The 16333-nt window shown below is 40.3% G+C and overlaps 1 pseudogene; it reads left to right on the top strand.

The window, feature by feature from the left end:
* The first annotated feature begins 6403 nt into the window (after positions 1 to 6403).
* Positions 6404 to 15178, top strand: LOC103351069 (U3 small nucleolar RNA-associated protein 6 homolog pseudogene; annotated as a pseudogene).
* The last annotated feature ends 1155 nt before the right edge of the window (positions 15179 to 16333 follow it).

The raw sequence follows: 16333 nt of genomic DNA, 5'->3' as shown, positions 1-16333 counted from the left end.
CTGTCTGAACCAACAAAAAGGGACCTGGGAAAGAAAGGGGATTCCTTCCTAGGGGATGGGTACTACCATGAAACCAGAGCATTTGGCCAGGATCAACAGAAATTGGCTCGGAGTGTTGCAGGCAAAATGACAAAACAAGAATCGTGTTACTGAATGGTGGGTCATAGAACATTCAGGGAACTATAGGTGGGTGTTCTATCCTTGTGCTTGAATGTAAATACATTCATGGGGTAGGATGGGATGGAAAGCAGACCAGGAACAGCCATACAGAACATCTTATTTTTATTTGAGGAAAAACATGGAATTTGGATAGCAAAAGAGTGGAAAGAACCAAAAAGAGGGTGAGTTTACAGCACTTGGACTACGATGGTTACGGCTTTAACTCAGAAGTTGAGGAAACAGAAGTTGCCCTTAGTTTTATTTGATTAGTTGTGAGTAAAATTCTTGTTGTTTAAGTTCCCTTAAAACTTTGTACATCATTATCATATAGACAAGCTATAAAATGGCTATACAGTGATGACTCTTACTCTGTATTTGGTTTTTGCCATTCCACAGTAAGAGGCAGCAGAACGGAAGACTCTGTAGTTTCAGTTAGTTGCATTTTGGAGGATTTGATTCTTCTTCACAGTGAGGTTGAGCTACTGTGAATTCCTCGAGACCATTTAAGACAAGCTGCTCTTGTATTTGCCTATAGAAACTGGTGTCAGAGACGTAATCTCTTGTACTGAACATCAGAGGAATGGCGTGTGCTGTCAGACTGTTTCTGGTGGTGAGGAGGAATGGTTGAAAATCTCTTGGGCCTGTTTTTTTATCAGTTATTTTCAACTTTTCTTAGCTGTTTCTGACAGTGTTGTAAGTCTATTCCTCTTGTAAAAGCTTTTTGTTGTTAGAGCTAACACTCAGCTTTGATAAGCAAGAGCACTTTTATTAACGCTTTATAATAGCCTTTTATTTCAAAATACGATGAGCTTTGTCAATTTTTAAACAGTAATGACCTGCAGCCTTGGATTTATGGCTAATTCATCATATTTCTTGATGGTTTATTGTTTTTAGATGTGTGTGGATGCCTATAATTTTCTGAGCTATCTAATCAGTCAAAAAATCTAAAAAGGAAATAATAAACACCCTTCTGATCAAATCCAGCATTACAATGTGTAGTCTTCCATGATGACAGGAATTGTCTTGACTCCTCCACTTCTCTCTTTCTTTCTCCTGGGTCTCAGCAAAAAACAGACCCCGGGATCTTCAGTGTGGTCTCACTGCTGATGTTGGCTCAGGTGATGGAAGGGAAAAGGTTGTCGACACAGTAACCAGGGCTACAAGAAGCTTCGCAGCAGCTGTCTTGAACACTTCATGGGATCATATAGGAAAGAAGAAAGATGCAAGGGGGAAGATAAAATGATAAAGAAAAAACAACCCAAAAAACCTTTAAAATCATAGGACTAGCTAACCATACTTGGGTTTTATTTAAAAAGGGAAGAGGTGAATGTTTGGCAGAGTGTTGAAAACAGCCTTTGTCATATTTGCATCCCGTGTCAGAGTGCCTTGGTTGAGTCCAGACCACATCTAATTCCAGCTTCCTGCTAATGCACACCCTGTCAGGCAGCAGGTGACAGATCAGGAAATGGGTCTCTGTCAACTCCTGTGAGAGACTCAGATGGAGTTCCAGGCTCCTGGTGTTGGCCTGATCCAGACCTAGCTATTGTGGAGTAAATTAGATGAAAGATCTCTCTCTCTCTCTCTCTCTCTCTCTCTCTCTCTGTGTGTGTGTGTGTGCCTTTCAAATATATATATATATACATACATACATACATTGAAAGAATAGCATGAAATACAAAGACAATTTTTTGTAGTTGAAAAGCTTGACCAGCTGCAGAAAATGATCATGGAATGTGACGAATGAGGCTTTGGTGAACACATATTTGCCACTTCTGGGGTCACCAGACCTTATTAATATATTTCTTCTAGGCCCAGAAGATCACAGGAAAGCTTGATTGAAAGATGAATGCTTAGGAAGGAAAGGTAATGATTTGCTTCCTGATTGTTCTGTGTGTATCCTTGAAGCTCCTAGGTGCTGCTACCTTCCAAAATAAATAAATAAATAATTAAATCTTCTCACACATGTGTCTGGCTGCTGCTTAGTGCCTGCTGTCTACCTCTCATGAAAAGCCTATACTTGCTGGATGGTTCATTTAAATGTTTTGAATGTTGTTTGCTGTTTTCCAAATGTATTTCCATGAAAAAAACCACCCTGTATGTCATATGAGAGGAAGAGATTGAAATATATGCCTAATACACAAAGAGTAGAACTTTGCCTTATGCTTTATTGAATATAGGAATGTACGGCATTCTAACACCCTTTTCTCCACTTCTTAAATTCAGGAAACATTGACATTTCCCAAATATAAATTTCTTAGGCCCTTTGGAATCCACCTAAATTCTCCATTTCTGGTACACTGCCATAATCTATTCCTTTATGTCTTGTCAAAATTACTCCAAACATTACAAGTAATTGATCTCTTGCAGATCTGATTATGGCACATCAGTCATTCACATTACATTGAGAGTGATTTCTCCACGTGCCATTTCCCATAAGGCCAATTAATGAATTTTTATCAACTTGTCCTACAAACTACACAAGCAAGAACCATCTTGCTTACTTATTAATGATATAAGTTTCTGATTTCCAACTCAGGGTTCATAAAATATATTAAAATGCTTGAGTAGAGATCATGAGAATCTATACTTTCAATAGACAAGGCTTGACTTTTGCAACAACATGAAGGAATCTAGAAGACATTAATGTTCAGTGAAATACTATAGGCACAGAAGACAAGTAGTGCATATTCTCATTTATAGGTAGACTCTAAGTTAATTGAACATGTAAAAGCAGAGAGCAGAATGCTAGCTATCAGAAACAGGAGCCGAGACAACAGGAGATGTGGAGTTTCTACTGTTTCTACAAGAGAAGAGTTTCTACTGTTCTATTCGTGCTAAAGTTTCAGATCCACTGAATTCCTACACGCTGCCCTGAGCTAACTGAGTTGTTCCTTGTCAACATCTCAGCCTTAGCTTCTCACTAAGTCCTGTCGACGGTGCTGGCGTTTTTCTCAAGTCCCTTCTGATAACCCCCATAATGTAATCCACATTTCCCCAGCAGTGCTCCTTGTGGTCACTTCGTCTGGTGGACTCCACACCCTGCCATCTCTGCCTGCCACTCACACTCAAGCATCATCACTCAGCTCACAGATCTGTCCAGCAATTTTCCCAGGCCAGGGTGTTCTCTAGTATATTATTATACACAAATAATTTAAGCATGAGGTTGGTCTTTCTCATTATGTTACTTTTCTTATTAATTTCTTTCCTGAATTCTCAGTACCCTAGCATGTTTTCTAGAATAAGGTAGCTTTGGTTTAGTAGTTGGGACCTATTATTTTGATATAAATATCTTATTAATAGCATTTTAATGATTGTATGTACATACAAAAATTCAAATCTAAATAACATAATTTGGTCATAGAAATTATTCTTTTTTCAGATTTCATTTTGCAAGCATGCAAATGAAACAAACAAATCACTACAGAGATCTTTAGTATTAAATATTGACTTCAGTTCCTGGAACTGCACAGTCATCACTTGACTGTGCTTATCTAGAGTTCAGTGCAGCTCTGAAAGAAACATACTTACAATTTAATTAGAAGTATTTGATCTCAGAAGATGAAAAGAACATGTGAAATTAATGTGTATAAACTTTTCAAAGTGCCACAAACATATTTTACATTTATTTGCTATTATATCAAATTCCAAATGGGTTATATTTTATTACAGATTTTTTATGTTTACATTAGAATTCTGAAATAGATGACATTCTAATTATTTACTTTTATTTTATCATAAGTATCCTATGAAGTCATCATCATATGTTTCTAAAGTGTACACACTTTTCAATTATTGCAGAAAAGCACACAATATGACATATACACAAAGCTCAGGGAAGGCTGTGTTTCTAAAGTAAGGTGATTTTCCTGTTTATTGTGCTCCTCAGAAAATATGATGATTGGTTGCCCATTTCCTATTTTGTGATGTAGAAAAAGAAACTTGGATTTAAAATGGAAAATGCAAATAATAAACTAAAATTGTATTACCAAGGATACCACATATCTACATTTATTTTTAGTTAGGGAGATATATTGACAAATTACTATTATCTATATTTCTGGGGAAAAGTGGTTCATATACACGTGTGTATATGTACAACGTGGAAGGACAGACTCAAGCAAGTTAGCATGCCCATCACCTCAAAAACCCATCATTTATTTCTCTTAAGAGACTCTCCTCTTTGACCAACGTCTCATACAGTCTCCACTTCTATCTTTTGATAATCACCATTCTGCTCTCTGCTTTTATATGTTCAGTTAACTTAGAGTCTACCTATAAATGAGAATATGCACTACTTGTTTTCTGTGCCTATAATATTTCACTGAACATTAATGTCTTCTAGATTCTTTCATGTTGTTGAAAATCACAGGCTTTGCTATTTTTATTAAGACTAAATAAATATAAATAATATTCTATAGTGTATATATAAACCACGTTCAGGTTAATTGCAAGCATGCCTATTGTGGATAATGTTGCACTGGAGATAGGAGTCTAGATATTTCTTGGACGTACTAATCTCAAATTATTTAGGTTTATACTCACAAGTAGCATCTTTGGATCTTGTGGTAACTGTTTTAATTTTTTGAAGAATCTTCCATACTGTTTTCTCATGATGCCTGTATGAATTTACATTCTTACCAGCAGTGTATAATGGTTCCTCTTTTTCCACACTCTCACCAATGAAACAGGAGAGCTCAAAAATGGACCCACACATTTATGGCCACTCAATTTTTGATAGAAGTCCCAAGAATACACAATGGAAAGAGGACAGCCGCTTCAATAAAATATGTTAGGTAAACTGGGTATCCACAAAGACCGGAATGAAGTTGGACTGTTGTCTGACACACACATATAAAAATGCAGACATAGACAGAAGATCAACACAAAATGTATTATGCACATAAATGTGAGACTAACAATAAAACTACTAGAAGGAAACATACAGAAAATGTATACAATATTAATCTGGGCACAATTTTTGGGGGGGATTTGGATCCAAAAGCTTATGCAACAAAAATAAAAATAGAAAGTGTCAACACATCAGACTAACAAGCTTCTGCACAGAAAATGTAATAAATAACATAGTGAAGAGTTAACTTTTGGAGTGGAATAAAACATTTTCCAGCCATACATCTGACAAGGAGTTACCAAAATGTGCAAGTAACTCAACACAGCAGGGAAATAAATTAACATTTTTAAATAGATGAAGGATTAAGTAGCAGCTCAGCTGTTAAGATGCCATTTGAGGGGCCAGTGCTGCAACCAGTTAGAGACCCGGCTGCTCCACTTCCAGTCCAGCTCCCTGCTATTGCACCTGGGAAAGCAGTGGAGGATGGCCCAAGTCCTTGGACCCCTGCACATGCATGGGAGACCCAGAAGTTCCTGGCTCCTGGATTCAGATTGGCTCAGCTCCACCTGTTTTGGACATTTTGGGAGTGAACCAGTGGATGGAAGATCTCTGCCTTGACCTTGCCTCTCTGTAGCTCCACCTTTCAAATAAATAATCTCTCTTTAAAAAAAAAAAGATGCAATTTGAGATGTCAGCATCCCATTATCAGAGTTCCTGATTCAAGTCTCAGCTCTGTTTCCAATCCAGCTTCCTGATCATGTGTATTCTGCAAGGAGGCAGATGATGGCACAAGTACCAGAGATCTTTTCACTGATGTGGGAAACCAGGATGGAGTTCTTGGCTTTGGCTTGTCCCAGAGCTAGTTAGTGAGGGCATTTGAGAAGGGAACTGAGAAGGGAACTAGTGGATGGAAACTTTCATTCATTCTCTCTCTCTCTCTCTCTCTCTCTCTCTCTCTCTCTCTCTCTCCCCCTCACAAATAGAATAGATACACAACACTTTAAAACAAAAGCACAATGCAAGAAAATGAAGAGTTTATGCTGGATTTCCATTTTATCAGACTTCCTATAGAAGATTTTAGTGAAAAGACACTAGTTAAAGGCACAGTGTCCTTGTAGTCTTTAAAAATCTATAATGCTAGTTTGTCAGGTAAATTCTTACTTTTTGTATAGCCAAGATTGTACATAAGTGAATTCATATAAACAAAAGCCACAACTAGAAAGTAGAAAAATAGCGAGAAACTTTTCTAACCATTCATAGGGTAAACAACTCTGAGGAATACACATCCTTCTTTCAATAAAGAATTATAGGACTCCCGTAACTTGAAAGTGGGCCTGGTGGCTGCGTGTTTTGGAGATGCAGAGTGTCCTCACAGCGTAGTAAAGTTCAGATCTCATGACAGTGATAATTTGAGAATGCATACAAGAGCATATCCCAGAATTGGAATAGCTGGAACTTTTTGGGCTATTCAGTCAAGTGGAGATTAAGGTTATCAGTAAGGAGGTGTCTGATCTAGAATATAGCGTACAGTGAACCATTTTCAAGGAATTCTTTATCAGTTATGTTCAATATTAAAAGAATCTATTGGAGCAAATACAGAGAAGAACATGCATTAGATATTCATTTAAGAGGGTTGAAATACAGGGTTCTCTTGTACACCGGGTACAGGTATCTTCTGACATGCTTCAGCAATGTGGAAAGATGGTGCTCAACTTTGGCTGTCCAAAGGGTAACTGAGCAAGGTCTCTTCCGCCATGTTGGTTGCTCATCCAAACAAGGAAGGCTTGTGGATTATGACAGCCAGACGGGCAATGGAAGAGCTCTGTCTTCAGAAGACAACTATTTCTGCAGGCTCCACGCTTCCATCCATAGTGCCTGAAATTTATCAAGAATACTTTAGGATGCGGTGAATACATGCTGAGAACCTTAGGAAGGAAGAGCAAGAACTTGAAATAGCTGGCGTGGATGATCTGGGGAACTGTGATTATTTTCAAGAAATCCTTAAGGGTGAGTTGACTCAGATCATCTACAAAATTTCTGTAAGCATAAGTGAAGGTCCAAAATGTCACATGTCATTGCTTTCAGTTGCACAGCAATTTGACTTTGCCAAGTAACTACAAAAAGAAATTTATAATGACCTTCAGGCTCTTCAGGCTTTACACAGAGATGACCCTCTCACTTGGGATTAAGTGGCATGGCGAGGACTAGAGATTGAGTCAAAACCAGGAGAAGAGCAGCCTGCAATGTAGTCAACGAAAACAATGGAGGTGTGTAAGAGGGAGGAGAGGGGCAGTGCAGTGCCAGAGGAGGCTGTGAGACTGTGCCTACGGGGACCATGCGGAAGGGACACATCAACCTTTTCATGGAAAGATTTTCTAACAATACAAACAGTGATATTCTCAAAGGGAAAAGGCAGGAAAAAACAATGATTATGTTCAAGAAGGCACATGAATTCAAGCTGCTGTCAGAATCCCAGTACAAGCAGTGGATTGAGTTGATACTGCACAAGAGTTGTTTGGGGAAGCATTAGAGGTGGCAGTAGATGGGGCAGCATTTTTTTTTTATTTATATTTAATGAATATAAATTTCCAGAATACAGCTTATGGATTACAATGGCTTTTTTCCCCCCATAACTTCCCTCCCACACGCAACCCTCCCCTCTCCTGCTCCCTCTCCCCTTTCATTCACACCAAGATTCATTTTCAATTATCTTTATACACTGAAGATCAATTTAGCATATATTAAGTAACACTTTCAACAGTTTGCACCCACATAGAAACACAAAGTGAAAAATACTGTTTGAGATGTACAGTGTATTAAGGACAGAGATCCTACATGAGGAGTAAGTGCACAGTGATTCCTGTTGTTGACTTAACAAATTGACACTCTTCTTTATGGCATCAGTAATCACCCTAGGCTCTAGTCACGAGTTGCCAAGGCTATGGAGGCCTTTTGAGTTCACTGACTCTGATCATATTTAGACAAGGTCATAGTCAAAGTAGAAGTTCTCTCCTCCCTTCAGAGAAAGGTACCTCCTTCTCTGATGACCTGTTCTTTCCACTGGGATCTCACTCACAGAGATCTTTCATTTAGGTCATTTTTTTTGCCAGAGTGTCTTGGCTTTCCATGCCTGAAATACTCTCATGGGCTTTTCAGCCAGATCCGAATGCCTCAAGGGCTGATGCTGAGGCCAGAGCGCTGTTTAGGACATCTACCATTCTATGAGTCTGCTGTGTATCTCACTTCCCATGTTAGATCGTTCTCTCCTTTTTTATTCTATCAGTTAGTATTAGCAGACACTAGTCTTGTTTATGTGATCCCTTTGACACTTAGACCTATCAGTATGATCAATTGTGAACTGAAATTGATCACTTGGACTATGAGATGGCATTGGTACAAGCCACCTTGATGGGATTGAATTGGAATCCGCTGTCACGTTTCTAACTCTATGATTTGGGGCAAGTACAAATTGAGCATGCCCCAGATTCTACATCTCTTTCCTCTCTTATTCCCACTCTTATATTTAACAGGGATAACTTTTCAGTTAAGATTCAACACTTAATAATAATTGTGTATTAATTACAGAGTTCAACCAATAGTATAAATTAGAACAAAAAAATACTAAGAGGGATAATGTGTTAAGTTGCTCATCAACAGTCAGGGCAAGGGCTGATCAAGTCACCGTTTCTCATAGTGTCCATTTCATTTCAACAAGTTTCCCCTTTGGTGCTCAGTTAGTTGTCAGCAATCAGGGAGAACATATGATATTTGTCCCTTTGGGACTGGCTTATTTCACTCAGCATGATGTTTTCCAGATTCCTCCATTTTGTTGCAAATGACCGGGTTTCATTGTTTTTGCCAGTGTTTAGTATTCTATAGAGTACATATCCCATAAGTTCTTTATCCAGCCTACCGTTGATGGGCATTTAAGTTAATTCCAGGTATTAGCTATTGTGAATTGAGCTGCAATAAATATTAAGGTGCAAACAGTTTTTGTGTTTGCCAATTTAAATTCCTTTGGGTAAATTCCAAGGAGTGGGATGGCTGGGTTGAATGGTAAGGTTATATTCAGGTTTCTGAGGAATCTCCAGACTGACTTCCATAGTGGCTTGACCAGTTTGCATTCCCACCAACACGGGGTTAGTGTCCCTTTTTCCCCACATTCTCTCCAGCATCTGTTGTTGGTAGATCACTGAATGTGAGCCATTTTAACCTGGGTGAGGTGAAACCTCATTGTGGTTTTGATTTGCATTTCCCTGGTTGCTAGTGATCTTGACCATTTTTTCATGTGTCCGTTGGCCATTTGGATTTCCTCTTTTGAAAAATGTCTATTAAGGTCCTGGGCCCATCTCTTAAGTGGGTTGTCTGATTTGTTGTTGTGGAGTTTCTTGATCTCATTGTAGATTCTGGTTATTAATCCTTTATCTGTAGCATAGTATGCAAATATTGTTTCCTATTATGTCGCTTGCCTCTTTATTTTACTGACTGTTTCTTTTGCAGTGCAGAAACTTCTCAATTGGATGCAATCCCAATTGTAATTTTGGCTTTGACTGCCTGTGCCTCCCGGGTCTTTTCCAAGAAGTCTTTGCCAGTGCCAATATCTTGCAGGGTTTCTCCAATGTTCTCTAATAATTTGATGGTGTTGGGTCGTAGATTTAGGTCTTTAATCCATGTTGAGTGGATTTTTGTGTAAGGTGTAAGGTAGGGGTCTTGCTTCATGCTTCTGCACATGGAAATCCAGTTTTCCCAGCACCATTTATTGAATAGACTGTCCTTGCTCCAGGAATTAGTTTTAGATCCTTGATCAAATGTAAGTTGGCTGTAGATGTTTGGGTTGATTTCTGGTGTTTCTATTCTGTTCCATTGATCTATCTATCTGTTTCTGTACCAGTACCACGCTGTTTTGATTACAACTGCCCTGTAGTATGTCTTGAAATATGGTATTATGATGCCTCCAGCTTTGTTTTTGTTGTACAAGATTGCTTTAGCTTTTCAAGGTCTCCTGTGCCTCCATATGAATTTCAGCATCACTTTTTCCAGGTCTGAGAAGAAGGTCTTTGGTATTTTGATTGGTATCACATTGAATCTATAAATCGCTTTTGGGAGAATTGACTTTTTTAAAACTTTTATTTAATGAATATAAATTTAGAAAGTACATCTTATGGATTACAATGGCTCCCCCCCCCATAACGTCCCTCCCACCCGCAACCCTCCCCTTTCCCACTCCCTCTCCCCTTCCATTCACATCAAGATTCATTTTCGATTCTCTTTATATACAGAAGATCAGTTTAGCATACATTAAGTAAAGATTACTACAGTTTGCTCCCACACAGAAACATAAAGTGAAAAATACTGTTTGAGTACTAGTTATAGCATTAAATCTCAATGTACAGCACACTGAGGACAAAGATCCTACATGAGGAGTAAGTGCACAGTGACTCCTGTTGTTGACTTAACAAATTGACACTCTTCTTTATGGCATCAGTAATCACCCTAGGCTCTTGTCATGAGCTGCCAAGGCTTTGGAAGCCCCCTGAGTTCACTGACTCTGATCATATTTAGACAAGGCCATGGTCAAAGTGGAAGTTCTCTCCTCCCTTCAGAGAAAGGTACCTCCTTCTTTGATGACCCATTCTTTCCACTGGGATCTCACTCATGGAGATCTTTTATTTAGGTTTTTTTTTTTCCCCCAGAGTCTTGGCTTTCCATGCCTGAAATACTCTCATGGGCTTTTTTGGATATTGATTCTTCCAATCCATGAGCACGGAAGATTTTTCCATTTTTTGGTATCCTCTTCTATTTCTTTCTTTATGATTTTGTAATTGTCATTGTAGAGATCTTTAACGTCCTTTGTTAAGTTTATTCCAAGGTATTTGATTGTTTTTGTGGTTACTATGAATGGGATTGATGTTAGTAGTTCTTTCTCAGTCGTGGCATTGCCTGTGTATACAACGGCTGTTGATTTTTGTGCATTGACTTTATATCCTGCTACTTTGCCAAACTCTTCTATGAGTTCCAATAGTCTCTTAGTAGAGTTCTTTGGATCCCCTAAATAAAGAATACCGTCTGCAAAGAGGGATAGTTTGACTTCTTCCTTCCCAATTTGTATCCCTTTAATTTCTTTTTCTTGCCTAATAGCTCTGGCTAGAACTTCCAGAACTATATTGAATAGCAGTGGTGAGAGTGGGCATCCCTGTCTGGTACCAGATCTCAGTGGAAATGCTTCCAACTTTTCCCTATTCAATAGGATGCTGGCCATGGGTTTTTCATAAATTGCTTTGATTGTATTGAGGACTGTTCCTTCTATACCCAGTTTGCTTAGAGTTTTCATCATGAAAGGGTGTTGTATTTTATCAAATGCTTTCTCTGCTTCTATTGAGATAATCATATGGTTTTTCTTCTGCAGTCTGTTAATGTGGTGTATCACATTGATTGTTTTGCGCACATTGAACCATCCCTGCTTACCAGTGATAAATCCCACTTGGTCTGGGTGGAGGAGCTTTCTGATGTGTTGTCACATTCTATTGGCAAGAATTTTATTGAGGATTTTTGCATCTATGTTCATCAGGGATATTGGTCTGTAATTCTCTTTCAAAGCTGCATCTTTCTCAGGCTTAGGGATTAAGGTGTTGCTGGCTTCATAGAAAGAATTTGGGAGGCTTCCCTCTTTTTCGATTGTTCTGAATAGTTTGAGAAGAACTGGAGTTAGTTCTTCTTTAAATGTCTGGTAGAATTCAGCAGTGAATCCATCTGGTCCTGGGCTTTTCTTTGTTGGGAGGGCCTTTATTACTGTTTCAATTTCTGTTTCAGTTATGGGTCTATTTAAGTTTTCTATGTCTTCATGACTCAATTTAGGTAGATTGCATGTGTCCAGGTATCTATACATTTCTAATAGATTTCCCTGTTTGCTGGCACACAACTCTTTGTAGTAATTTCTGATGATTCTTCTTATTTCTGTGGTGTCTGTTGTTACATTCCTTTTTCATCTCTGATTTTATTGAATTGGGTCTTTTCTTTTTTAGGTAATTGGGCCAATGGTGTATCAATTTTATTCATTTTTTCAAAAAACAGCACTTCGTTTGGCTGATTTTTTGTAATTTTTTATTCAATGCTGTTGATTTCTTCTCTGATTTTAATTATTTCTGTTCTCCTACTAGATTTGGGTCTGGTTTGCTGCAGTTTTTCTAGATCCTTGAGATACGTTGAAAGCTCATTTATTTGGTCCCTTTCCAATTTCTTGATGTAGGCACCTAATGCTATAAACTTTCCTCTTGACACTGCTTTTACTGTATCCCATAAGTTTTAGTATGCTGTGCTGTTATCCTCATTTACTTCCAGAAAGTTTTTGATTTCTCTTTTGATTTCTTCTATGACCCATTGTTCATTCAGGAGCATGTTGTTCAGTTTCCATGTGTTTGCATACTCCCTAGGGATTCCTGAGTTGCTAGTTTCCAGCTTCATTCCATGTGGTCTGAGAAGATGCATAGTATGATTTCAATTCTTTTGAATTTGCTGAGACTTGCTTTATGGCCTAGTATGTGGTTGATCCTAGAGAAGGTTCCATGTACTGCTGAGAAGAATGTAAATTCTTTAAATGTAGGATTGAAAGATCTGTAGATATCTGTTATATCCATTTGGGCAATAATGTCGATTAAATCTGCTGTTTCCTTTTTGATCTTCTGTCTGGTTGATCTGTCAATTTCTGAGAGTAGAGTATTAAAGTCCCCCAGTACTATTGTATTGGAATCTAAGTCTTCATTTAAGTCCCTTAACATATCTTTTAAATAAACCGGGGGGCAGCATTGTTTAAGGACTCTGGGACAATGTGGCAGATGAAGCTGCAGGTGCTAATCTACTCAAAGAGCCCTGACGTAGCCAAGCTCCTTGAAGAAGCCTTTCTGAAACTAAAAACACAGTCTTCTGTGGCTTGCTTAGCTGTCATAGGTCCAGGCTTGGTAGCTCTGAAAGATAAGTACCTATATTGGTCATATTGAAGTGGTGGCTACAAAAAGGCAAAAGCAGTATTTAAAGGGTTACAGGAAAGCTGTCCATTTGTAGTCCATTTTTAATAGAATTTTATGAAAGGGCTTTGAGAGATTTTGGATCTACAGATTCTGATCTTTGGATGGATTATGTAAAAGAGGAATTGAGTCACTACCTTGGAAGGCCTGATAACTGTGGACAGGTCTATTGGTGTGTCATGAAAATGTTGCAGGGAAAATCAGCAGAGTTGTTTGTGGCTCAGCTGGCCACCCGTGATGAGGAAGAACACAGCCAATTTCGTGATGTAGTGCAAGCTCTGTGGGAAAACTATTATGAATCAATCTGTAATTTGTTCAAAATGGCAGACAGGATGTCTGTCGGTCTTGACACATACTTTTTAAAAATTAATTTGTTAATGTTTAGTTCCAAAAAAGAAAACTGCTGATTTCAAGGCTACTTGTTGAGGCCAGACCTAAATGTTCTAAATGTTCTTTCTACTATATGGAAATCCTACAACTGAGTTTCATTTATTATCTCAGGTTCATCATGCACATTGTTGGTAAATTGGTGTTGTCTTATCCGTTGGGCCATCATGCCCCCGATGCCATTTTAGGCTCTGACCCCCATGGCCATCTTGTACAGTAGGCTTTAGTCCTCAGCCCCATGGCCCAACCACCAGTGTCAGCTCCACCCAAACCCTAAGGGTTTTGCTGCTCCTACATCCCTGCTTGCCCCTTCCCCTGACAAAGGTATAATAGGACTTGCTTTCAGCACACATGCTCTCTCTCTCCTGATGCCTCTTGCCCTCTACCCCTGGCCCATTAGTCCCCCCCCCCCCCCGCCGCAATAACCCTTTCCTTTAACTCTGGTGTTTGGTGTGTTTTGTGGTGTCCTTACATTGGTGTTGTGACTTGGATCCAGGCTCTCCCATCGACCTTGCTCTCCCTTCGGGGAAAGTTAATTTGGGGTCCTACATTTCTGCCAGTGACAAAACACATGACCAGAATTCCTTCACACCACCAAACACTCTGTGATCTCCATCCACACAAAGTCCTTTAAAATCTTGAGGTAAGACACAGAATGAGAACTCTCTCATGGCAACCCCTGCTATGAATTGTGGTTCCATTCTACTTTGTTCTGAAGTCCTGATACCAGGCACTACAGCTCCTACAGCCTTGTGACTGTACAGACTCCGTGCCTGGGGAGCAGTGGGTGTGGATGATCATTCAACCCCTGTGCTCCTGTGGGTGTGTGGGTGATGACTTCTGCCCTCTGTTCCCATACCCTATCATGGAACAGCCATGATCTCGGGGATGTCCAATATCCACAAGTCGGACTCTACAGGTCACCATTGGAGCTTCTTCTTCCTGCATTCCCTCTGATCCTCTTCTTGATTATCTCCTACCTCAACAACTCAGTCCAAATGATACATATAACCCCAAAATTATTGGGATCTCTACCACTTCTGTGAGCGTTTTGGAAAACTGGAAGATTTCCCATTTCTAAGCCTTCTAAGCCTTCACTTGTGTTCTCTGGCTCAAACTCTCCTGACTTCCATAGCTCTCACTAAGAAGCCAAAACACCTTTCTACCTTAGATCCTGCCACTTATGCTGCAGCCACTGCTATCATGGCCTCCTTTGATCCAGCCAATGAACCCCTTCCTCAACAGTCCCAATCACAGACACCAGCCCAGCCACTTCCCGGGGCTGCAGCAGCTCAGCCCCAGCACCATTATCTCCTACTTGACAACCGCAGAGTTCACCATCCATTCTGGCCCTCGCTATCTCATCAGTACCTCCCAGGAATTTCAGGGGGCAGCGTTAGCTTCTACTCCAGCTCTCACTGTACCTCCTTCCACCTTGTCTCAAATTCCCTGCTCATCCTTTCCTCAAAACCATTTTCAGCCCATTCCCCATACCCTTTGCCTTGTCACAAACCCAATCTACATTTTTACCTTCCATCCCCACCCTCCCCGCCCCTCAAGCCCCTCCCCTCTCTTCTGTGCCCAGTCCCTGAGTCACTCACTCCTGAACAGCAGCCAGGGAGCCCACCTCCATGTTACCCCCCGGGGAACTGACAGGGGCAGAGGGCATCATAAGGGTCCATGTTTGTTTCTCATTTACTCCAAAAACTGGATTCCTTCACCTCCAACCCAATGTCATACATCAAGGAATTTCACTATTTAACCCAGTCTTATAATCTGACTTTTCATCATGTCTTTATGATCCTCTCGAATGCCCTCCTCCCAAAGGAGTGAAGGCAGGTTTGGGAGCAAGCCCATCTCCATGCCGATTAGACACATCAGACTGATCCTGCCCATCTCATAGGTCCAGATGTGGTCCTCAATCAGGGCCCCAATTGGAACTACAACTCTCCCAATGGTATAACAGCCAGAAATTATTTTACTATCTGTTCGCTAGCTGGCCTAAGGAAATCCACCAGAAAGGCTGTAAATTATGATAAACTGAGAGAAGTTATTAAAGATAAAAAGGAAAATCCTTCTGCCTTTTTGTAGCGCCTAAGGAAAACTCTCCTCCAATATACCAGCTTAGATCCCAAGTCTCCTGACGGCCGTAGCCTTCTCATGAATCATTTCTTTGCCCCGAGTTTTCCAGACATTAAGGCAAAGTTAAAATGGCTTGAGAAGGGTCCATAAACACCACAGGCAGGGATTCTATAAGTGGCCTTTAAAGCATACAATGGGAGGGATGAGAGAGCCCAAAAGAAAAGATTCCAAATGCTGGGGAAGGCTTTGCAGCAACCTGCTGCCTCCAGTAGCCCTGCTGACCACAAGAGTTCTCTGGGCCCATGCTTTAAATGTGGCCAAATGAGCCATTGGGCCAGAATGTGTCCCAACCCCAGAGACCCACCCGGTCCTTTCCCTAAATGCCAACAGAAGGGCCATTGGGGAGAGAACTGTTCTCTTGTCCATCGAGTCAGTAGACCGTCCACCCCACCTATGCCCTGGGTTGACCACTTAGGGCTGGCTACTGAGGACTGAAGGAGCCCAGACTCCCGCCAACCAACCATGGCCATCACTCCATGGGAGCCCAGGGTAACTGTGAAGGTAGTAGGTATGCAAATTTCTTTCCTTATTAACATTAGGGCAACCTTCTCAGTCCTTACCAAGTATTGGGGGCCCAACCTCTGCTGCCTCAACCTCCATAGTCAGGGTGGAGGGAAAACCTTATAGACCTCTGTGGATTCCCAGTCTGCTCTACATAATTAATATGATGCCCTTCTCCCACTCTCTTCTCGTTATACCTCAGTGTCCTATGTCCCCTTTGGGGAGAGACCTACTCTATCAGATTGCTGCTCAGGTGGTTTTCACCCTCCAGCCA

Source organism: Oryctolagus cuniculus, chromosome 13 (genome assembly GCF_051225735.1).
Source record: "Oryctolagus cuniculus isolate XC-2025 breed Fujian yellow rabbit chromosome 13, ASM5122573v1, whole genome shotgun sequence".
Classification (NCBI taxonomy): Eukaryota; Metazoa; Chordata; class Mammalia; order Lagomorpha; family Leporidae; genus Oryctolagus; species Oryctolagus cuniculus.
The sequence above is the reverse complement of the archived record's forward strand: the minus strand, read 5'-3'. Positions and strand labels throughout refer to the sequence as shown.